At 34.2% G+C, this 24,441-nt stretch overlaps 1 pseudogene; it reads right to left on the bottom strand.

Moving 5' to 3' along the window:
* The window catches only part of LOC139082622 (mitotic spindle assembly checkpoint protein MAD1 pseudogene), a 199,064-nt pseudogene extending 175,001 nt beyond the window's left edge, over positions 1–24,063 (bottom strand).
* Positions 24,064–24,441: the final 378 nt, after the last annotated feature.

The raw sequence follows: 24,441 nt of genomic DNA, 5'->3' as shown, positions 1-24,441 counted from the left end.
AGTTGTCCGCTAACTGAAATATCTGGATAAAATGGGAGTCTACTTCTACTGTCTGCCTTTTCTATAGATTGTAGGTCACATCTATTACCTTTTCTTATATCTAGTAATTTTGAATTGTATTCCAGCAATGCAAAAAAAAAATTGCAGGGGCTTCAGGTGATGACATCTCCTTTCAGAAAAGCATTCCCCTTTCCTCTTGTAGTCATATAGTTGAGGACTGACCACAGCAATCCTATCAGAAACTAATCTGGATTGAGACTGGGTATGGTTTTAGTAAGACCAGGTCTATCTCTGGTATACTCCTCTTCTTGGTGTGTGGCCATTCCAGGCTTCCGATTGAGAGCGTACAGGTCTCAGTCTCCACAGAAATGAAAGACTGTTGAATATCCAGCCCTGCCCATCATATCTGCACGTCCAGAGTCTAGACCACGTCTCCAGCCTCATATCCCAGACAACTATCCCAGAGAGCTTAAAATCTGGCAAACATCTGGAGGTAGCCAACCGCAGTTAATCTGAGGGGTACTCCCATCATGGCTGCTCTTTGCTTCCTAAACACGGTGAGACTCATGAGGTTTTCATTTTGCTTTGTTTTCTTTTTTTATGAACATTAAGTCCTAATTTTAAGCCTCACTTGCCAGTCACCTACACAGCACCATCAGCAGATACTCCCAGGAAAAAAACGACTGGACATCATTGCTTTCCATCAAATAATACTTTTGTCTCTGGAATTTTGGTTTCTCTAACATTTATTTCTTCCCACCTTTTCCTAGATACTTGATTATAGGCAAATAAATTCATTGATCTTACTATGCCTCAGCGTCCTCACCTGGATAATAGAAATAATAATACCTTTATTATTATAATAATATCTATTTTTCTTTGTGCATTCAAAGATAATGAAAAAGCATGAAAAGGACTTAAGACAGTGTCCGGCACATAGTGATTAGATAAAAATAATAGGCCTTTTTAACATTATCTATGAAATTTTTCATATAGCTTAATTTATTCACAACTGTTGGTAGAGTCACTTTGGGTTTCTAACCCCAAACACTGTAGAAAAATGTAAATCTTGATTAAAGTTAAAAGTAAATGAAATGTTATTTTGTAAGATATTATCAAATCCTGCAATGACATTAGTTTCTGGTTGCTTATTCTTTCTTTCTTTGTAATTAAGAAAATTTTCATTTTATTCAAATAGAGGAGATGTGGAAAATGTCTATCAGAAAAAAAACCGCTGCATTTCTCAATAACTCATAGAGTTGTAGGAAGGTAAAAGACATCACAAGAAGTCACTAAATGGAGCTACTTAGAAAACTTTTAAAGTAATACAATCTACGTGATAGGTATGTTTTGTGTTTTGTTCTTCACTTTCTTTTTTTCTTTTTTGAGGAAGATTAGCCCTGAGCTAACATCTGCTGCCAATCCTCCTCTCGTTGCTGAGGAAGACTGGCCCGAGCTAACATCCATGCCCATCTTCTTCTACTTTATATGTGGGATGCCTGCCACAGCATGGCTTGCCAAGCAGTGCCATGTCCGCACCTGGGATCCAAACTGGTGAACCCCAGGCCGCTGAAGCAGAACTTGCAAACTTAACCGCTGCTCCACTGGGCCGACCCCTGTTCTTCCCTTTTTTCCTTATGGAAGCCCAGCACGATGGCTGGAGGTGAAGCAGTGATCTTGCAACCACAAGCTGAAAGTCATGAGAAAAAAGACCATGTTCTAAGGGTGTCTTGGCTGAGAGACGAAGTTACTAAGCTCTTGTTGGCAATTACGGACTTACTGTAGTAGCCCTGACTGTCTACACCTATATATTGCTTGTGATAAAAATAAAATTGTTATTTGGTCAAGCTATTGCAAAGCTTGTTTTCCATTATATTCCAACAAGAGATTGGGAAAAAGAAGGCAGAAGGAATTTAAAATCCAGTCTGAAGAAGGCTAGAATGCTGAATACAAAAATGAATGCTATAGAAAAAGAAGGGTTATTAATGACAAATTTTGCCTGTTTAATTCTCCTTTTTTTCTCCTGTCTTTCACAGGCTCCAATATTTTTATCAATACTACCTCAAATGTTAGAGATCTTGTAATTGTTATAGTGGGTTAAATAATTGTACACACATCTCAGTTATTATTTTGTTCAAATCTCTTCAGAGATATATTTAAAGATAGATTGATCGCCTATCCAGATGAAAAACTTGAAAGACATTTATATGTAATTTTTTCAGTAATAATTTCATCTTAATTACGTTTATGTTTTCTTAAGCTCATCTAAAATAGCTTTGTATATCTTGTAAGCTCTACTTCTTGAAGGTAAGAAATTCATAATGTACTCAATATGAATTATATTATATATCACTGATGGGTGAATGTACATGATCTTGTTCTAATATATCAGGATTTTCCTACGTTCCACCTAGTTGTGAATTTAGGGATTTTTAAATCATGTTTCTATTTCCTTGGCCTTATTTGTCTGGATTGAAGAATGCTACAACAATATTTTATTTTTTTTTCATCAATCCACTCTATAAGCATTCCTCCCCACCAAAAATGTTAATTGCTGTCCTCAGTATCCGCTCTACTTTCAATAAACTTTTGTATAATTTATATAGACGAAAACTCATTGGTTTTCTGGGTGGAAATGTTGTAACATCGCACACGTTGGTCCAGTAGAGTCAGTTTTGTTTTCAGTACTATTACAGAGGTTGCCCAACATCTTCATTGTCCTTTTGTTCTCACTACTTTGCTGTGCCAGGTTCCTTAGGACAACAAATATAGAGTAAATCACTTATATAAATTTATGACATAGATCACAAAGATCATCATATAGTAGTTTTATTCCCAAGTGAATTATCTTGAATTATTTCATTCTTTGCTATATTAAATTTCTTTTGCGAATTTTCTGTCCCCTTATCCCTCACTTTTATTCACATGAGTTTGATGCCCACTATTTTTCCAGGTAACCAAACAATGAGTATCAACTCCACTGAATAAACATAAGACCATTTTAGACACTTGAAACAAACTTTGCATTTCTAACATAAACCTTTTGTTCTAGAATAGTCACTTAACAGTTTTAATCACTTGATTTGCCACAGTTTACCATTCCAAAATTTTGTCTTTAATATAAAAGTAAAAAATGTAATGACTTTGTTATTAACAAGACTCATTGTAATATTTAAACTATTGAATAAATGTTAACCAACCTCTAGATAGCAGAATCTGACACTATAGAATGAGCTTTAATCAAATAAAAGATATACAGCAGTGGTAATAAGAGGAAAGTCAATGAATCCATTCTTAAACCACACAGGATTCTAAATTCCAACAGCTATTTTATCTATTTCACTTTTAGATAGAGCCAAATTTCCTGTACAAATATTTCTGTTCTATACATAGTGGAAACTCAAACTTTGGGCAATTAATATTCATCACAATGTTTTTCATTTCTTCATTTTCACCTAGTTTTCTACTGTGATGGTATTATAATAGTCACATTTAGATTATGAAATCTGAAGCTTTTGTTGTTAGAGTAAAAACATGGCATATTAAATCACATATTAACAGCATTGGAATTAAATTGATTCATTTTGGGCTTTTTAGAGGTGGCTAATATTTTACAGCTTAAATATATATTGCATTTTCCAGAATTTTAATTGCTTTTCAGATAAATGATTCACATCATTTAAAAAATAAATAAGTAAACGGGTTGGTAAACTGTATTGAGGTGCAGAAATTTCCAGCCAAATTATTAGGTACCATGTCTGTCACATAAGACACTGGCCTGCATGTTTTTATTCTTCAATCGTCTGTAGATAAAGAAGTTCAAAAACATTCATAAGGTCATCTGTTTCCATTGTTCCTTCCACTGCCATCCTTGCTTCCTTCCTTCCCCTTCCAGGGTGCTGATGTCAGAATCCAAGGAAGAGGATCAATGAGGGGGAAAGTGTGCTGCTTGGAGGCATTGGAAGTGGTGTGCCTGACAGCAGAGGAAGCCAGTTAGTGGAAGTGGAGCAAGGATGGGGTGGGCAGAGAGGCTTTGAATGAATGGGAGATTAAGATAAATACATTAATTAAGGAAATAAGTAAAAATATTAAGGATCATGAGAGCTAGATTTCTCACTGTCTGAAAAGGGTTCACAAACATGTAGATGGCTAGTGTTACATATAGATGTATGTGTGTGTATATGTATACGTATGTACATATAGATGTGTGTGTGTATATATATACATCAATATGAGCATAGAATTTATTCACATAAATTCATATATATGTCTTCAAATATAGATAGCTAGATATATGCAAATTATACACATCTGGGCAAAGAGAATGTTGGAGTTTTTTTGTACTAGTCTTAGAAATTTTCTACTTTCATCTAGATTTGAAGCTATTTCAAAATAAAAAAGCACTTTCCAAAAATAAACTCCCTCAGAAAAGATTTTTTTTCATAGATCTCTAAAAAGTAAGTCCTTTTAAGAGAAAATCGTTGATATAAACCAAGAATTCCTAAAGCAAAACTGTATGAAGTGGCCAATGTTAATTTTCAAAAAATTATACTCAACAAGCAATTTTTGAATCTCCATCCTAATTCAACTCTAGGATTAACTTAGAGAAAGCTTTTGGGATTAAAAAAATCACAGTTTTCTAGTGAAATTCTTTAAATGTCACTTAAAATATTTTGAGTTTGGAAACAATACTATCTGATTCCTAAAGAAATTTCCTCTTGTCATGTCTACTCTTAGTGTTGAATAAAAACACCTAAGTTTATCTTCAAACATCATGAGGTGAGGACACATAATTCTATAGCATCTCAAGGGTGTACTTTTAAAAATCATTTTTAAGACTTTTAAACTTTGGCACCTACAATTCTCTGTTACACTACTTTTCACAAAAGACAATGTGAATAGAAAAAATTGCTTATCCCGAGAACTACGTTCATAGTACACAAGCAAGAAATATTTTTGATTGATTGGTTAAAATGATTTATTAAGCTTGCCCTTTTAAGATATAGCCAATTTGCTGAAATTGGCCAAATTTAACAATCGTAAGATCCATTCATGACATAATCAGTCTTCTATGGTTATTCTTTTATAAAACAGTTGCCCTTCTGTATCTGCAGGTTCCACATTGCAGATTCAATCAACCTCCAGTGGAAATGCCTGTGATGGGTACGTCTGTACTAAACATCTACAGAGGTTTTTTTCCTTGTCATTATTCCCTAAACAATACAGTATCACAACTATTGACATAGCATTTACATTGTATTAGATATTATAAATAATCTGGAGATGATTTAAAGTATACAAGAGGATGTGCATAGGTTATATGCAAATACTACACCATTTTATATGAGACCTGAGCAAATGCAGATTTTGGTACAAGTGGGCAGTTCTGGAGCAAACCCCCAACGGGTGTATGAAGAGATGACTGGATTTGGAGATTTAACCAAAGTAGAATCTTATTATTTCATAATAATAATAATAGGCATTGTCATTTATTTAAGGTCTATCATATTTGTAGGCACTTTACTTATATTATTTAATAGAATATTTGTAACATCTTAGAGAATGAAGAGCAAAGTCAATTAATATTTTGTGAATAACTACTATGTCAGGCAATATTCCAGACTTTAAATATGTTACTTTGTTTAATACTCATGTGAATCTGTTTGAGTAATAAGGAAACTGAATTTGACAGTCACATCACTAGTAAATATCAGTATGAGGAATTGAATTGATACATGATTTTAAAATTCATGCTCCTTTAATCATAATATGTTAAGTGTAACAATGTAATTTGCATTAATTAATTAAATGAAACAGATCAGTCTTGTCAGTCAGAAAGTGATGTCCATTAGTCCAAAATATGTATTAAGTACCTACAGATTTCAAAAAAATTTTCAAGTTGTGGGAAGTTTAAAAAATATTTAATGTATGGTTCCTAATCTTTTACTTACAAGATTATTAGGGAGATAAAACAGGAAACAAGAATATATTTAATATTAGACACTTTATGTCTTTAAGAGTGAAGACAGTAAATTCTGTAGGATTTAAATGCAAAGTATAGGTTTCTCATTGTTGTGGAGAAAGGAGAGTTTGATCTGTGCTCTTAGCTAATCCAACTGTTTCTTTCTCAGTATCACTTAGTTTAGAACAAATTTCAAAGTTCTAAAAGCACTGGGAAAGTTTCTCAAAGTCTAGCCATCCAAAAACAAGTATCAGAGCCCTCTGTGAAGCCTTCTGCACTTCAAAGGAACAATTGTTGTCAAATATTAAGACAACATTTTCTCATTGATTAACAAAGGCACTGGTTCAAAGTATATACTCATCATCTGTTTGACTCTCTAGCTATTTCAGTCATCCATCATTCCAGGGGCTAGTTTACTCTTCTTTTCAGGTGTTCAGCTCTTTCATTAATGTGAGTCATATTTAAACCTATAGGATACAAATTGTTATCATTATTTACAATGAGCTGTTGACATTGAGCAACAGATTTTGACACTCTGAGATTTGCATACAGGACAATTTTGGAGTTGTGTCTCAAGAATACCCTTGAGAGAAGCAGGATTGGGCAAAGGGAGAAGATGAATTATAATATAGTCTCAGTAAAGATCTCAGCCTAATCCCACACAGATCTCTGAAGCTAGCATGGCCTTCAGGGACTAACCTGGGAGTTACAATTCTCTTCATGGCTAGAGTAGTGAGTGTCTTAATCCTGAAGAAGAGCTCGGAGTATCTCACCACAGCATCCACTACAGTTGTGAATAGATTTAATCTAATATATGAATTTCCGAGGATCATTTGAAATTTAATTTTGTTAATCTTTAATAAATACTATATTTCCTCAATACTGTGATTTCTTTTTTTTTTTTTTCGGGGAGGAACATTGGCCCTGAGCTAACACCTTCCTCGGTTTTGCTTGAGGAAAATTTTTGCTGAGCTAACATCTGTGCCAACCTTCCTCTATTTTGTACATGGGACGCTGCCATGGCACGGCTTGATGAGTGGTGTGTAGGTCCACTCTGAGGATTCAAACCTGTGAACCCCAGGTTGCCAAAGCAGAGTGTGGAAACTTAACCACTACACCACCAAGCCAGCCCAAATACTGTGATTTTTTTTGATATATTAATGTTTCTGAGGTTAGGATATGTCTTATAATCAAGGTGTACCTTTAGTTTCTTTTTCTGAAAAGATTTGAAACACTTACTACACTTTACACAGTATTACACTTTACAAGAAGTTCCACCACAAAATGGAGAAAATAGAGCACATATCAAATGGTGAAAGTTTAGGTAATGCCTCACACCCATAGGAATATATCTGGCATTATGAGTTCCTTTCTGATACCTTGAAAGCAGATCAAGTATGTGACTGACATTCTACCTATGTATCCATGGAGAGATCTTTTGCTTTGTGGTCCTTCTGTACACCCCAGGGAACTGATCTTTAGTCCTGTTGACTCAAATCCTATCAGGTTGACCTGGACTCACCGTTTATTTTGTGTTGAATATATACTTTGTAGACTGTTACCTTCCACAAGTCTTCCCATAGCCTTCTTTATCTCCATTTATCTTCTCACTGCACAATTTTTATCATTTTTGCTTTTCTCCAATTACCAAACATAATCAGGTGCCTTTAGAATTCCCCAGGCTAGTACGTCACTTCTCTGAGAGCACATTTCTTTAATTGGGAGATATATCTTGAAATAGAGGTAGTAAGATTAATAATTTTCAAGAAGATTCATAAGAGAATCTCCATAAAATCATGCTGACTGACAGTGAAGTCTCCTTAATGCCAAAGAATGGGAAACTGCACTTGCCACATATTTGTACAAGAGTTCTTTAGAGAAAGCTGCAATATATTCTTCACATGGAATCAGATTAAAATAGTGTAGCACATCTGGAATCAGCATATGTTTTCTTAAATTTAACTTTCTAACCTTTCAGACAACCTATTTCTAGAATCCCACTTTTTTTTCCTTTATAAACCCACCTGTAGGGAACAAAAGACACTATGATCCTCCACTGCCCTCTCTAACTAAATGCTGTCAGGTGCTTATATAAGGACTAGTAACAGCATGAAGACTCTATTGAAGGGTTATCTCCATTTCTATAATCTATAAAAGGACAATCTTTACTTCTCTTCACAGAAAGCAATGACTAAATTTATTACAAAAATACTAATAGCATAATATTTCACGCTGTCCTTCAAATTCTGGTTTTAAATAATCATACAGTTTCAACACTGGTAACCAAAACAAACATCAGTCGTACACATTTTTTTAAATATATTTCCAAGTATTTATGCATCCCTCACTATAGATCAAATGGTTTGTGGTCTTTTGCTTATGTTAAAAAAAAATAGTTGAGATCACGTGTGGCTTATCTGATTCATTTCACTACGCTGAAGTCTATGGAGAATGAATGAGTCAATGCAAGACATAAATGATTGATTTAAGATGACCGAGTAAAGATTTGCGTATGCCTTTGAGAGGATTCACATTAGAAGAAGCTTTCAGTTCTGGGGTTCACATCTGAACGTAAGCATCCAGTGTGTCACAATAAGTTACAGTTGATCTGAACGTTTTATCAGTCCAGTGGCTCACCATATGACCTCAAATACTGGAAAGTGCATAAGCAACAGAGTGAACTTTGAGACTCAGAGAAATGGCAAGAAAAGTAATTTCTGGTGAGGGAGAAAAATGGAAGTTAAAAAAAAAATCCATGAAATATTTATGGAAGTTGCACATATCATTCTAATAAGAATGCAAATATTGTGAATGCTTTCTACTCATACAGTACTGACATTTACCAAATAGAATTCTATTATTTGACCTCCTTCTGTAAACATTGACATTGCACTCACATTTATAATAGATTTCTGTCTGTTTTACCGCAGTTGAATGTTTCCACCGGGAATGTTATTAGTTATTATGGCTGAAAATGCACCTGCACCAGCTGTGCGGCTAAGCATAAAGAAGGCAGCAGCCAAAATCCCGGAGTCTCTTTACAGACCTTTGCTGCATTACTGCCATGGATCCAACATCCATCCTGAAACAGCAGGGAAGAAAACTTCTTCCAACACTTCATTTCCATAGAAATGAGGATCTGACTTCTACTCTTGCTTTCCCTCGTAGCAGTGTCTACTGTTTCCTTCCCTGCATCCTAATCGCTATCATTTATCCATTAGCTGTAGACAGTCTCATGTTGCATTAGTAAAACTTTTGGAAAAAGAGAATGAAGTCAGTTGAGTCATAGGAACATAGAAATGTTAAGAAAAAGATCAATACAAGCAAGTTTATTTAAAAGCACAAAGAGAACAGGGGAAAGCAAGAGCTTATATTTTCTATTTTTTCCAACCATGGAATCATTAACACAAATTGCATTACTGAGATACTCTCTGAGATCAGAAATATTTTCTAAATAAGTTTCCTATTTAGATTAATCTCTTTAGTACTTATATCTTTATAATTCTGTGGATGGTGGTGATGGGGACAGGAGTCAGGTCAAATTAGAGTAAAAATGCTAAGAATAGTTTATGCAGTAGCTCAAGCTGAGGGAACTAGTAAAATGCCGACCCAAAATATGAATTAAAATGCATCTTTTATAGATATTGTCTCTCTGAATAAATAAGGATATTTATAGACACTAACAGATTTTTATTATATGATAAATTGGCCTATTTTTAAACAAAATAATTCCAAGTGGTTATTTTTGATATTATGCATCCAGCAGTCAATTTTATTGTACTTATTTATTTTTGTGTGAGTTTCTCAATCTCATATGGTAGGCTCAATCTTGACCTTGTTGACACTTCTATGGGTCTGATAATCGCCAGATAATTTTGTTGTTGTTATTTGTTGGAGGAGGTCATTGAGAGGATGTGGCCGCTGGTTGACCCATGAGCTGAATCCTGACAATCAGAGACTCCTCACTCTCTCCTCTGTCCTTGGAATGTGTGTTCTGCTTGCCTTCCATGAATTAGAGGCTGCCTCAAGGATGCAGCCTTGAGAGAGCAATGAGTTGTTGAGAACTTCTGGATAGTATATGTGACTGAACCCTGTTCAGGCCTCTATATAAACTTTTAAAATTCGGGTGGGCAGTGTAGAGATCCACTCATCTTGTGGCCACCCAAGATGAGCCTCATGTGTAAGTTCCCTTGCTTGTTAAAATTGCCACCGACAAACCTGGAGTGCTCTGCCTCTTTCTTCCATCTCTCCTTGACCTCGAAGTATGAGGGCCAGTTTCAGATTTCACCTGGCAATACCCACATTTACAAACCAACACTATTCCTGCTCACGGAATTATAATTTTTCTCGCTGGGTTTGGTTGTGTTGCCTCCAAACAATATATTCATGACCACTTGAAAATCAGTGGCAATAAATACATATATGTTAGTTTTTGGTCAAAAGCTTAATTAGTTAATATTATTTATTCAATAGTCTTCCATCTAGTTAATATGCTTTAAACACTAAGCTTAGGGTTGATGTTAGGCATTAGTGAAACAATCCCTGCTATTAAGAAATTACAAATACAGTAGGGATGGCAGATAAGCAAAAATGTACTTCCAAGTCACTCTGATACATGGGAAAGTGAGGGTACTTTTTTGTTTGTCAGCTGAAGGTCTGTGATTGGAGAGAAGGAAATTTCGTTAGAAGAAACAACAACATGTGCAAAAGCTCAGGTAGAATTTGTGGCTAGAAAAACATAATAACAGTGACTAGATAATAAAAATATTTTATTTTCATCCTTACATAGAGCTTTCCATACTACATCATAAACTTTACACGTGGAATTCTGAAGAGTTTTCAAAAATAAATAAAGCTTTAAAAGATATGAAAGGCGATTATTCTAAGTCAGAAGAATAATGTGTATGTGTTCACACATGAATATATGTGTTTTATCTGATGGTGTTTAAAGAAATGTAAACAAGCAAAACCTAGTAACTTACTTCCCTAAAATTGTCTCAGAAGTCCTTTTGCCATCAAAAAAGCGAAATCAAGAGCGGGTGATTCCTCTCTCCTCCAGACATTTTCAGAACTAGAAATTTCCAAGCCCCCTAGTGTCTCTGCTTCTCTAGTCAATGCTTTCATTTGAAAGAAGAATCATGTTACTATGAAAAGAGCACTTGCTCTGGAGTCAGGTAGGGATGGGTCACATTATGTCCAGGCACTAATTATGTAATTCCAATCAAATTTAATTAAAACCCTTAGCTTCAATTTTTTTCATCTGTAAAAGGAGATGATACTACCATACATAGTTGTAAGAATTAAAGATGTGGTAAAGTGCTTTTCAAACACAGGAATGTATGAATCCTTATTATCATGATACTTATTTGCCTTGCTTTCACCTCAATAAAATACCTTTTAATGAAGATGTGGACAACTTAATACAATTTGAATAGGGATGTAGACTCCACTTGGATTGGCCCTATGCAGCATATTTCTCTGTTTTCTCTTTCACACTACTGTATAAAGTAATTGAATTATGAAACTGCAGTATTATTATTTATTAAACGCATATTCATTTGATATAAAAATGAAAATTGTAAAAACTAGGTATAATATTTCTGTAACTCAACAAATACAAAACCTAAATAAATTTTTATCAAATATAGAAAGAAAATTTAGAACAAAAGAGAGAGAAAATGGTTTAACTATCTTCATCAAGTAATTTCTTTATCAAATACTAAACAAATGTCAAAGCAATTCTCTAGATTAGATTCTTATAAGGGAAAATGTGAAGAATGAGAAAGAAACTATGATTACTACAGCTTTTGACAGAGGTGGAACTTCATATATTCTGGATATGTAACAGGAATTAAGTGTATGAATATAATTCAACCTAATATAGTTGCAATTAAAATTCTTCCAACTATTTACAGTCTTGGGAAAAGCAACTGATCACTGACTGAGAATTAAATTATTCTTAGATCATTTTCTACGTGGCACAACAGTTGCTGCACTCACTTTATTAATCAAAGCATTCCCATGTCAAAGAAACATTCTTATTACCTAGAAATTACTGTGGATGATAAGTAGCTCCATGCTGCTCAGAGCAGGAGAGGCAAAATTTTAGTAGAAAATAATGATATCAAATATAGATGGTCAAGATGAAAAATATCCTATGTGGTATGTTTAGTTGTCTTAAAAAATGTATTATGTTAACCGAACAATTAATGCCATCAACAGCAGAATTGGATCCTTGAATCAGAAAGAAAAAATATCAGATAGTCCAAAGATTAACTTGAATAAAATGAAAATTTTGTACCAATCTTGTTTTTCTAGTTATAATGGTTACTGTTTTCATAAAGACTAGGCCAGACATTATAGGAAAGCCTGTTCTTAGGGACCAATTGGATCACATTTCCAGAAACTCCAGTGGAATTTCCTATTGTGTATCTCAAGAATATTGTGTCTCCAACTATTGCTTTAATAATTAGTTCTACGACTGGGTATACTTTCACAAGGATTGTCATTACAATTACAATGAAATTGTAAATAGATCTATTTTGTATCAAAAATTGATAGTCTACTAAATAAAACCAAATCACAGTTTTGTTGTAGCATTAACTTTCAAATTACCCTATCAGGGAAAACTAGCTTATGCTGGCCCATTTGCCGTTGCAAGAACAACAACAATAAGAACAACAACATGCCAGCTGACTTGTTTGGAGAGTTTATTCTGTGCCGAATATGGTACAAAGCCCTATAAAATGTCAAATTTTACTTTATGCTCACAACACCCTTGAACTAGGTATAATTATTACATATGTATAGTAAATGAGAAAGGTGAAGGTTGGAGAAGTAATCTATTCTAGGTCATGGTCATCAGATGTTGGAGTCAGAATTCAAACTTGCATTTGTGTGGTATAAAGTACATGGGATTTAGTTCAGGAGAGAAGAATGATATAGAAAGCTCCAGTGTTCCAAATCTTGATTTTTCCATTCAGTAAATGATACATTTTATGGTAAAATTGAAACTACAATAAATTAAAATCAATTTATGTAGTTTAAGGCAGAAGATAAGATGAACTTGAATCTGAACAATGTTCTAAAACATGGATTCTACGTCTATCCTTAGCACTACGTAACTTGAGGGAGCATCATTTTGAAATCTCCAGGCCACTGTTTTCTTGTTTATGAAATAAGGGGATTAGATTGGCTGATATCTAAGGTCTTCCTGGATCTAAGATTCTATGTCTTATTATTTTCTCAGAATTGTCAAAGAAAGAACCATAGTATGGCCATGAAAGAGGGCTTGGGTGAGCTAGCTGGTCCTCGTAACCCATGTAATGGGAGTGACTGGAGGATTTTTCTCTAAATAATAACGTGGTAATTAATATCTGTTAATAACATAATATTCTTAAAAGATCACTCTGACTGGAGAGCAAAAGTGGCAGATATAGAATTGGCAACACTTGATTTTTAATAACATAGAGAAAAGGAAGGGAAGTGCTCAGGCTGGAACACCAGGGTGAATAGAAGTAACATTTACTGAAATGGCGAACATTGAAGGAGGGTGCTAAGTTCAGGAGGAACAAGAGTTTTGCTTCGGACATGTGCTATTAGATGACATGTATTAGGTAGTGGATTGGGAACTTGATTTGAACTATGCAATATATTGAGGTAATGAATAATAATATTTTTAAGGATTTAAAATATATTGCCAATTCCCCTTTAAAGAGTTTATACAATTTATCATGCCCACTAGCATTGTCTGAGAGTGCCTATGTTTCCACACTATTGCCAGGTGTGAATATTTTATATACACAAACTTCTTGCCAATTTACAGGCTAAAACAAGATGTCACCTTTCAAGGAAGAAGCATAATAGAAGATTGCTTTAGGAATCTTAATCTGTGGTGTAACTTTTGTCTGAAGATGTCATAACTGTCTATAAAAGGGTGAAATAATTAATAGAAATTACAAATTGTGAAGGTAACAAATGTTTGGGTTGCAAGACGTAGAAGCCTCAATTCTAGATTTGGTGAATTTGAGGTGATTGTGAAATTAAAATTACCTATCAGAGCAAGTACTGGTGACTTGATATATTAGCTATCAATTGCCACATTAGTTACTAATTGCTGCATAACAAATTACGAAAGGTTTAGAGGCATAAAATAACATACGTTTGTCATCTCACAATATCTGTAAGTGAGGAATCCGAGCAGGCTGGACTCAGAGTCTTACAAGACTTACCAGACTGCAATCAAGGGGTCAGCTGGGCTGTGTTCTTTCTGGAGCTCAGTGTCCTCTTTCAAGCTCCTGTAGTTCTTGGGGGAACTCTATTTCTTATGGTTGAAGGACTGAGGGCTTCGATTTTTTTTTTCACTGTCAGCCAGGGATGCCCTCAGCCCCTAGAAGCTACCTTCAGTTCTTTGCTATGTGGCCCTCTCACAACATGCAGCTTACTCCTTCAAGGCCAGTAGAAGAATCTCACTCTTTTCTGCTAAAACAGAGTCTTACATTATGTAACTTAATCTAGAGAATGATTATCACATTGCCTTCCCATACTCCATTGGTTAGAAGCACGTACACATTTTGCCCACACTTAAGGGGAGGAGATTACCTAAGAACAAGCTTCATTAGGGTCACCCTACAGTATACTTAACGCATCTAGCCTTCAGGTTACCAAAATAGACTGTTCTTGCAGTGAAAATAGTATCACTCTGTATTTTGGTTAGGATATGTGTGGCTACAAGTATCAGAATTCCTTTCTAAAAATAAATTAAAATTAGGGGGTTATTATCTCATAATGTAAGAAGAATAATGGTCTAGCAATTCCAACATTGATGTATGACTTAATGAAGTAGCTAATGATGGTGGTGATCATCTCTCCTCTATGCCATCCACAGCTTTCGTGCTCTCTCTCTCCTCATGGTCACAAATTGGGCTCAAACAGTTCCAGGCATCAGGTATAGACATCAAGCAATGCAGAGACAGAATGTCTTTCACTCACTTTTAGTGAGGAGGAACATTTCTCAGACATCTCAGATCCCATTGGCTAGGACTGGATTACATGACAAGCCCTAGCAGCAAGGGCATCTGGGAAAGCATGTGGCGTTTTCAGATTCTAGAGTTTTGGAAAAAAGTCTTCCATTGAAGATGGAGCATGAGAGCATGGCTGCGCGTGTAACAACAGACACTGTCTTCTGTATTTTTAAAAAGTCATTTTTTTAAAATAAAAAATAACACCTTTATCCAAAGCCTAGATATAGATTTATTTAGTATATCCAGAATTTGTAGAACAAACTACATTATTCCTAAAAGACTCAAATTTTCATCTTATCAATAAGAAACATCTGTTTTATTTCAGTTTCAACTTTGACTCTCACAGAGAAGTCTGTTTCTAATCTTTTACATAATGGTTCCTCTGAGAGAAAGGAAATGCCAGTGAGATATTTCCCACACTTCTCATCCCCGAACTGACTAGAAACAAACTGCTGTCCTCAAGACTTCAAAGAGCCTCACAATTAGAAACCCTGATAAACAACTGCGTTTTAGATCTCTTTTCAATACCTTCCATACAATGTGTCCATTTCAGTTTCCCATCTAAGGAAAGCTTTGCATGCAAGATGACAGCATGTGCTTGGTTAAGATGATGCCTTGGCTCAGGTCAAACGGAACTCCCCCCTATTATTCCTCCTTAAAAGAAAAATGACATTTGAAATCCCAAGATAAGGCAACAAATTGGCCATAATTCAACAATGTCTGTGGTCCTATATGACATTTGGCACATTTGAAATCCTCAAACAAAATTGGAGTTTCAAATTACTTGACTATCTTCCTGCATCATGAAAATTGCTTCAAAAGACTTTCAGGCACTAATACATTTAGGATCCAATTACAGGCTTTCTGTAAACAAGTAATTTCCCTAAGTAGCTAATAAAGTTTTGTGTCTTCATTCATTGTACTATTGTTGATAGATGGCAAAGAAAATACAAGTATGTTAAAGGATTTTCTTTCTGGCAATTGAGTGTTTCAGAAATTCTGTTCTTTCTTTTGTAGTATAACTTGCAAACTATCATTGTTCATTTTCACTGACAAAAAAAAGAAATAGTTTCCCAGATGTGACAACAAAAATGAAAAATATTTAGAAAACAGGAGTTAGATAATTAAATAATTGAAATAACACATAATTTAAAATGATAGGAGTTGATAAGTAGGATAAATGTTACCCGAAGCTAACATACATTTCATCGTAGATGCCAAGCGGAGGAAATATATTTTTATTCATCAAAAAATACTTTTATATCACTTAATGTTTATTCCAGCCTTCTCACAAAGTGATGCTCTTGGTTTTCTTGTAGTCATTATTTTAATCTAAAATGAACTCTGGATGTTTCCAGAAGACAACTCATATTATGGAAAAAAAAAAATCGCTGAATTTCAAGTTAATTTTCTTGAAGTCCCTATTTAGTTAGATAATAACCCAAAAATACTATTAAATGTGACGTTGAATTCACATAACAAGATAAATTCTTACACACTTCATTTTCAGATGTGTTAAGTTATATCAAACTCTTTCAATGTCTGGAACAATTGCAATATCTTCCATGTTGAGGCTTGGATCATTCCAGCTAAAGTTGGTTTCTCTTTCCTCTCAAAAACCAATAGTACTTTAGCTATGTTCCTCTACAGACACTATTTTTTACATTGTATTATATTTACATTCCTGTCCTATCTACCTACTTGTGCATAAGATACCACCCTGTCTATCTCCTAGAGCCTCTGTCAAACCATTAATGTTAAATGATGTTCAATGACTACATGGATGGTTAAATGATATGTTGAATAAGTTATAAATATTTTTTTTTATGCGTGACACTTTCCTAATACCAAAGACAATTTATAGTTATAATGATGGACTTCAACTGTTAGGATAGTTATTGAATACACCTTCTGTTAACAGTCATGCTTTGAAAAAATACTTGACATAAAGTAAATGTAAGAAGATTTACAAAATAGATACACACAGTCTAACAGCTATATTGTTACACTACATCTTCAGGTGATACAAGCTATAAGAGTTTCTGAGAATGAACGTGGGTCAAGATGAAAGGAATGAGATGCTGTTTTAATTAAAAATAAATTCTTATTACGTGTCAGAAATGCTCTACATATTATCTCAGTAAATCAGCAAAATAACAGCAGTTAGGTCTTAATTCTGTCTTCTTCGTACTGATGATGAAACCTGCCCAAGTGCACACATCCAGAAAGCAACAGAAGAGAGATTCAAAGGCAGGCAGCTTCGAATCAGATACCATATGCTAAACCAAAATTTGATATGGAAAATTTGTAGAATGATAACCAAAATTGGGGTGGGAAGAAAGAAATTTAGAGCAAAAATAAAAGGACTACAAATGATTTCTTGAATCCAAGGATTGTAGGGAATCCAGCTCTAGGATGTCAATTGAGGTCCCAAGTAAATTTAGAAGCATAGAAGAGGCTTAATTAGGACATCCAATTCAGTTTGTTTTCCTAAAATAAGAGAGAAAAAGGATAGATGTTTTTTAGGATTGTATAAGGGCCCAATAGGTAATAACCAATCTTTCTCTTTCAAGTTCTGAACTGGACACAGAAATATTTTGATTAAAACCTCAGCTTTATTACTATAAATAGTTGAGTGGAGGTCACAGCTTTTGATCTGTGAACAAAGTGCTCGCTAATACGGCTCCTGAAATAGACAGCCTTACCACCATCCCCTCCGCCTGCCCCCGTTCACTCCCTCAGTAGGACACCGCAGGACCCCATGAAGCATCTCGGTCGATCACTTCAGCTTATCTCAGAGCAAAGAGCACACTAGACTGCACTCCCTCTGCAGGCAGGCAGATATAAAAAGAGAGGACAAACAGGCTGTGTCAGTATGCTCAGGTCCTTCGGATTTCACCTGACAAGTTGTTCCACCCTTGAGGAAGAGTGAGTAGCAGAGAGAAGGTGGAGATGTTTTTTGGGATGAATTTCCTCAAGATGGTAACATGAAGTCAGGGAAATAGAGGGTTCTCCTCAAAGGTTAAACCTCCAGAAATGGAGTTGACTGCATGGGAGGGGATACCAAACCAAGTAGAGCAGGCTAACAGGAATCTGGATAACATAGTCCCGGATATTCCAGAGATCAGAGTAAAGGCCGATGGCATCAGAGGGATATTCAGAATAGTTAAATTAGAAATAGGATGCGTAAAGACTTGGATATGAAAGAAACTAAGGAAATGACTCTCAAAGAGATGAAAAATAACATTAGATAAAGTTATAAATAATCCCAATAAAAAAAGAAAAAGGAAATATAAATGTGCCTTGCCTTGCCTAGCCAATTTAATAATTTAAACTTTGTCATCCAGTTGGTCTCACTGTGTTATCAACAGATTACATCTGAGATTTTCTAGTGAGATGTTTTATTTTTAATTACAAAAGTAATTGATAATCATCGTAAAAATAATTAGAATGACAAAAGGAAAAAGGTTAACTCTTTTTGAGTGCTTATCCTATACAAAATTCTTTTAAGTGCTTTACATAGATTAACTATTATAATCATTAGAACAACTAAGGCAGGCACTATTACTATTATCGTTTTTAATGGAGAAAATGTGCCACAGAGATTCATTCATCTTATAATTTGTGAAGCCAGGATTTTGAAGTCAGGGACCCTAGCTTTCAACATTTAATAAAAGCTCTCCAAAGCTAATATCATCATAAATTCAACCACCTAGGTGTAACCAGTGTTAAGAGTTTGTTGTGATTCCTTGCAGAGTTTTTTCCAATATAAACACAGACATTCACACGTATTCCCTTTTTTTATAAAAATGCAATTATACTAAATATTGTTTTATGATTTTTTTCATACTTAAACTATATTGTTAATATTTTTCCATGTCATTATAGATTTTTCATCATTTTAAGGACAAATTTTGAATTTATCTTAATTGTTTAACCAAGCCTTATTATTGAACATTTAGTATGTTTTCCATTTTTCACTCTCATATAAAATACAAAAATTAACAATCTATACATACATTGTTGTAGAGATACGCCATCATTTATTTAAGATATTTTTTAGCTTATACATTTTAAGGCATTTTGACATATTTAATGACATTTTACCAAAGAAACAATTCTTTGAATTTACAAGAAGTAGACAATAAGATTGTCTGTTACTCCACATGCATTTCATTACTCATATATTAGAATTCTTAAACAAACATCTCATTTTAATTGGTACTTCTTTTATTTATAACACAGCTTAATACTATATCTTGATTGGCTCTGTGTTTATTTTCCAGTGAAATTTTTAGTAAAATATTTGACTCTTTTTACAATGTGATATATATATATATATTTTTATTGATATTTAAGAACTATTTACACATTTTAAAGATGTAATATACAAATCAAATAATATTCCTAATTCATGAATGCCATTTCAAAATAGTTTACTTAAAGTTTTGCTATTTCAATGATCCAAAATAATTGTGGGAAAAGATAGTCACGATTTGTTTCTGGTTCTATGACACCTTAGGATAAAGACTCCAGAGCTGCTTCTAGAAAAGGCCATTCACAGAGTATTCAGGGGCACCAATCGTATAATGTTCTAGGTCAGAGGTTTCCTGAAGTTGAACATTATGACCTTTCCGAAAAAGGGCCTTTCTATCTCCAAGATTATTCAATTATCTACCAACATTTTCTCCTGGTATTTGTATGGTTTAATTTTTTCACAGTTAAATTGTTAATCCACCTAGAATATATTTTTCTTTGAAATATGGGATTTATTTTGATATTGTAAATAGACATTTAAGATCTTTCCTCAAAAAAATGAGTGTTTTTCCAATATTATCTTTTTCAATAATCCATTCTTTTATCTTTGATGTAAAATATTAACAACTCTGATAATTAAAATTTGACATTTATTAAGTAGCATTAGGTACGTTTAGGCCCATTTATCCCATTCATCAGTCATTTATCTTTGCAGAAGTATTACACTGTTCTGATTATGGAGACTTTTTAGTAATGCATTTTTATCTAATAAGATAATACACTCTTTTCCCCATCTCTTCCCTATCCAGACATTTTTCTAAAAAGAAAAAAAAAAAAACCTTCTTTAGATTTCTGCAGAGTTAATCTGCAGAAATAATATAGAATCATTTGGTTGAAGTGCAAAGTATGTGTTTTTGTGTTCAATTTGCAGTGATCAATCAGCCATTTAGTAAGTAGCTATGGATTACCTTTTCTTTCCCAGGAACCACACGGTGGTCTGAGGATATACTAGTGGACAATTAGTTATGGGCTGTACCTTTATGGAGTGTCCAGGCTATTAGGGATGGCATGCCTTAAACAAGTCATGACAAAACAATGTGTTCAAAGTGAAATAAGAGGGACGTTGTTCCCCACATAAGACAGGAGTAATAATCTGCAGGTTCAGGGCAAGCTTCCGTGAGGAAGTGATGTTTAAGCTCTCACATGGAATATCAGTACACCTTAGTCAGGAAAGGCAGTAGAAGAAGCAAATTTGGTAAAAACATATTTTTACTTGTATGTTTGCTTATCTTCGATCTTCTCAAATTAGAGCGTAAACTCCACAAGGGCTGGGACTACGTTGTTCATCGATGTATGCCTGGCACAGAATGAAGAGGAGGAAGGGGAGGAGAGGCAGGAGAAGAAGGGAAAGGCCGTGCTGAAAAGACCAAAGACACAGAAGGACATTCTTTGCAGAATTTAAATAAATCGATTGTGTCTAGCGCACAAGAAGCAAGAAGAGAGGCAGATTATGAGGGATTTGAAGGCTATCTTAAAGAATAAATTTAACTCTAACAGCACTGAGAAAACATTGAGAAATATGAAGAAGCAGAGTGATATTCAGGGATTTTTCTCTTTAAAAGATCATTCGGGCTGCAGTCCTGAGTGTGGATTTGATGGACAGGAAGAGACTATACGGGAATGACTTACTTGTATTAGAAAGTAGCAGAGGCGATACGAGAAGCGGATAGAATAAGAATTCATGAAAGCTGTAGAAAGGCAGGATTGCATTCGAAGTTTTATGGGTTGAAAAACTGGGGGTAAACTGAGAAGTGAATAAGCTGACAAGTAAATTGTCATACATGTAAATTTGGAGTACTCATGACGTACCTAGGTAGAGATACCAAGAAAGCAATTAAATCTGAATCGACTTAAATTTAAATTAAGAAGGACATCTTTGTAACATATTAAGCAACTCTATGATTGTTCTTCACTTGTTAAATATTTTTTATTAGTGACTTAAAACATGAGTTAAGATAGGCTTACGAAACTTTCAGGTGACAAAAATCTCAGGCCAGTTAACTAGATCTAAAATGAAAATAGTAGTAGTATATTTTGTATACGATTGCTGTGAATATTGAATGAGATAACTGCTTAGCACTCTGTCTGTAAATTAGTAAGCACTCAATAAATGTCATGTTTGAAATAGCATGATTCAGAATCAAAATAATATTTTCAGGAGGAAAAAATGTGACAGAACTGAAGAGATGCAAGTTAATATAAATAACTACACACTTGTGCAACTGTTTCAAAAATCAACTTCAACAGCAAAATGGAGAAGTTTTGGAATCATATCAGTTCATGAGCAAAAGTTCCAGTGATTCCAGTTGACTAATAGGTCAATCTGATTCCACAATGTGTAGTATTGAAACAGCTTATGGTGAGCGAGGACTGTATGTCCTCCACTAGACATACCATTTGTGATAGATTTTCTTCAAAATTCAGTATCACACACAGGATTGCGCCCAGAGAACAACCAAGACAGTGAAGGACTCAGAAACATTTCGTATGAGGAAGGTTTGAAACAACTAATCATTGTTTTGCTTGGAAAAAAATTCTAGGCAAATAAAAGAAACATGAGAAATAGTAACTAAATTAATCTACTTTTCTAGAAAAAATAATAATGATTGTGTGGAATTTAAAGAAATTATTTTTAAGGAAATCACTTATTCAATATAAAAATTAAATTTATAAAATCTCACTAAGATGTAAGCTTTCATTAGCGTAATTATGTGAATCAAGATACCCTTGCTGGAAGGTGGTCAGAGACTGAAGAGCATCTAAGACTTTTTATTAACAAAATTTACAAAATCACATCAATGATATGCTAAAAGAATATATGGCAACTGTAATTCCACAGTTGTTAGTTAGCACATGGTTAACTGTGTATATGTTTTACACGCTCATTGTAACATTGGGTATTCCACTCAAGGTGAATGCTGGAAGCTATATTTAGTTTAGTATACCTTATTTCACAAAACTCACATTCGGTCTCTCACAATTTGCTTAAAGCATATTTGTAACATTAGAGTGATTGCATATCTAAGAACCTGAGATCAAAATAATAGATATTAATTCATGTTATTACTTGAAGTTCTGGGATCAGATCTTGAATTCTGTCTTATTAGATTCTGTGTTTTATAAATTAAGGGCCTGTGGCTTCGAACCCTCAAAATAAATAACCAAGAAGAAAGATTTTAAGATACAAAAGAACTCTTGCCTCCATCTGTTCTATTTCTTTTTCAAGGGAAGGAGAGAGTTAAATCTCCAGAAAATAAACAACAAAAATATTTACCTCAACAATGGGCATTGTGATCAAACGATTTTAATAATAGTATCAAAAGTAACTAGACTTCTAACTTTTAAGTATATCTTAGTCACTTAATTAAGTTCTATATATGAGCTAATTAATGTATCCTCACAGCGACTGTCCATGGTTAAAGAAACTGAAGCACAGAAATATTGAGTCATTAATCCAAGGTCACACAGCAAGTAAGTACCTCAGCCAGGAATGACCTCAGTCAGTGTGGTTATAGAATTTTTATTTTGAACATATTCTTTATTCAATAGAATAATTAAAAATTTCACATGTCAAATTGTAAAGGATGAAACGGGTACAATAAATTTAAAGGAAAATGCTGTCAAATATCTCTACAAATAATGAGGGAAAAGAATAAGGACTAAAAATATGGCCACATATAACATAATAAGAAAAACTTCATTTTTTTTTTAAGTTTCAGTGATAAACAGAATCTTGCTCTAAATGTTCCTTAGAATTTCCTTGGAAGGATTTTAAGGGGAGGTTTGAAATAACTGCAAAATGTAGTCCTATCCCCACTTCCTATAGCAAGATATTTAAAGAGACCTTATCTCACCTACAGCTGGATGCATCTCAGAAAATTTAGCTATTTGGTACCAATTATGTTGTTGCCATTTTCCTTGACCTTCCACCAGATGGAAAGCATCAACTCTAGTAATTTTGCCTTGGAAATCCTAATGTTTGTTGTTTTGTTAGAGAGGAAATAGCATATTGTTACATCTTCTCCAACAGTGTCCTTATTATTAAATCAATGATGCTATTTTCCATAAAAAGGGTTCCACAAGAACATAACAATCTCATCAATAAAGCAGGCCCAGCTCATCTGGTGAACTGTTTCTTACACATCAGATGGTGCCAGATGCATTAAAGATACTGGTACTGGGCCACAACATTATTTTGACCAGATTATTTATATCACATTCACTCATCCAGTTCTTTCCCTGAATAAATATCATTATTTTGTTAGCCTTAGCACAATTAAAAATGCCTCTGGTAATTTAGTAATGATTTTTCCAAAAGGAAGTTAAATATTCAAATCAGATCCAAATCAAGGAAACAGACCAGGGCTACCTAGAAGTAACAAGATTCTCTTCATCTTGTCAGACTCAGTAGTATGATTCATTATAGACTAATATATTGCTATTAGTGGCTTTAGAAAGGTGAGACACTACCTTTAGAGAAGTATAGAATTTTTTCTTGATGAAATTCATCAGCTTGTAAAGCATGAGTACTCTTTAGCCAGATACTGTGACCTGTAATATAGAGGTTCAACAAGCGACGAACCAGTGTGGGAAGAGATTCATCAGTATGGGATTGTTTGCTTTTACTCCTGTTAGACAAAGAAGGAGACAGGTTCATTGTAGACAACACATACAGACGCACACTGCCGCCGCCACCACCACCATCACCATCTCCACCACCACCACCACCACCGCCACCACCACCACCACCACCATCACCATCACTGTGGCTTAAAAGTCATGTTGGATTCTTCAGAGTTAAAAACAGGATAATCATAAAATCATAAGAGAGACAATTTGGTTAGCATTTTTAAAGGCCATGTTTAGTATTTATAATGCTTTTCTATATTTGATCTTAAGCCATTGTTAACATATATCACATATTCCCAATTAAACTCACATAATTGTAAGCACTGAAGGATTATGCAACCTAAGCATTGTTATATAAATAAAAGCACAGGTGTTAAAGAAGTCTTTTTTTATCCTTTGCATTGTGTAACTTTAACTCAGTCACAATTACTTTGTCTACATAGCAGGAATATATTATTTTCATACTTGTAAAAATACCCTCCTGATTAGTTATATATATGAAATTAAATG

Source organism: Equus przewalskii, chromosome 3 (genome assembly GCF_037783145.1).
Source record: "Equus przewalskii isolate Varuska chromosome 3, EquPr2, whole genome shotgun sequence".
Taxonomy (NCBI): Eukaryota; Metazoa; Chordata; class Mammalia; order Perissodactyla; family Equidae; genus Equus; species Equus przewalskii.
This window is presented reverse-complemented; position numbering and strand designations above follow the sequence as displayed.